Consider the following 1,727-nt stretch of genomic DNA (forward strand, 5'->3'; position numbering starts at 1 on the left):
TACCACAACAAAAGAAAGAAGGAAGACCCTCACTTCTGTCAATGGCCGCATCACCACCACAACAGCAGTAACAGCAGTAGCACCAACAAAAGTAGGTGGACGCAACATCACCAACAACAGGACCAACACCGAGAACCGCAAAAACAACAGCAACAACAGTAACTACAGCATTCACAGCAGCAGAAGCAGCATGAACATCACCGATAACAACAACAACAGCATCAGAAACCCCCAAAAGAACAACAACAGCCACCTCAACAAAACAACGAGAACAATCCCAAGACGTGTCTTTCCTCTCTTCGAACCAATCATGTCCCGCAAAGAGGAGATTCCAACTAAATGAGACTTGGTCCCTAATACGCAAACCTTCATAGTACATGCACAGACACACACACACAAACACACACACAAATGCGCGCGTATGTGTGTGTGTGTGTGTGTGTGTGTGTGTGTTTATGTATGTATAGTTTTTGTTTATTGCAAAACTAGGTTTTATAAAAGATCATATCCTTTACAACATGTATTGAGCACTCATTCGTCCATCAGAGAGTAACGCACGCGCGCGCGCACACACACACTGTATATCTGGTGTGACTCTGAGGAAGATAACATTGATTAACTTCGGGAAATGTAATGGTAACGTTTAGCGTCGAGAAATGTAATGGTAACAATTTGCGCTAGGAAATGTAATGGGAACGATTAGCTTGGGGAAATGCAATGGTATCGATCAGCATTGAGAAATGTAATGGTAACGATTAGCGTCGGGAAATATAGTTGTAACGGGTAGCGTCGAAAAGCGTAATGGTAACTGTTAGCGTCTGGAAGTGTAATGGTAACGATTAGCGTCGGGAAACGTAATGCTAACGATTAGCGTCGGTAAACTGCAATGATACCGATAACTGTCGGCAAGGTAATGATAACGATTAGCACGATAAGTTTAATACTAATGATTGGCATCGTGAAAGACAATTATTACGATTAACACCCCGAAATGTAGTAGTTAGGATGAGAGCCAGGAAATCTATTGGCAATGATTAGCGAAGTATATATTAGTCAGGAAAACTAATGATTAGCGTCGGAAAAAGGTAATGGTAGAGAAAAGTATCAGTAACGTACTGATAATGACTAGTACGGAAAAGGTAACGTAAACGATTAGCATTGCGAAACGTTAGGATCTGCGTCGCGAAAAGTATTAGTTAAGATAAGCATGGGAAACAGTTAATTATATTAAATAAGCGTCGGTAAGGAAGAGATGACGATTAAAAGGTTAAAGTTTAGCATCAAGTATGGCAATTGATAAGGTTAGTTAACGTTAATTCCATTTTCTCTAATCTATCTATCTATCTATCTATCTATCTATCTATCTATCTATCTATCTATCTATCTGTCTATCTGTCTATCTGTCTATCTATCTATCTATCTATCTATCTATCTATCTATCTATCTATCTGTCTGTCTGTGCCTATCTATCTATCTATCTATCTATCTATCTATCTATCTATCTATCTATACTTGGAGGCTATCCTCATAGCGGCCAGCTTCGGTCCCATTTTCCGCGGCTGGATGGCTGCCCTGTACAGAGGCATCCGTTCGGTAGTTCGCGTCAATGGGCATCTATCAAGACCCTTCGACATTGCACGTTCGGTTCGTCAGGGATGCCCCCTCTCGTCGCTTCTGTACGTGTTGACTCTCGAGCCACTACTGCGGAAGCTGGCGACGCTGAGGGG

This window comes from Octopus bimaculoides, chromosome 1, assembly GCF_001194135.2.
Source record: "Octopus bimaculoides isolate UCB-OBI-ISO-001 chromosome 1, ASM119413v2, whole genome shotgun sequence".
Taxonomy (NCBI): domain Eukaryota; kingdom Metazoa; phylum Mollusca; class Cephalopoda; order Octopoda; family Octopodidae; genus Octopus; species Octopus bimaculoides.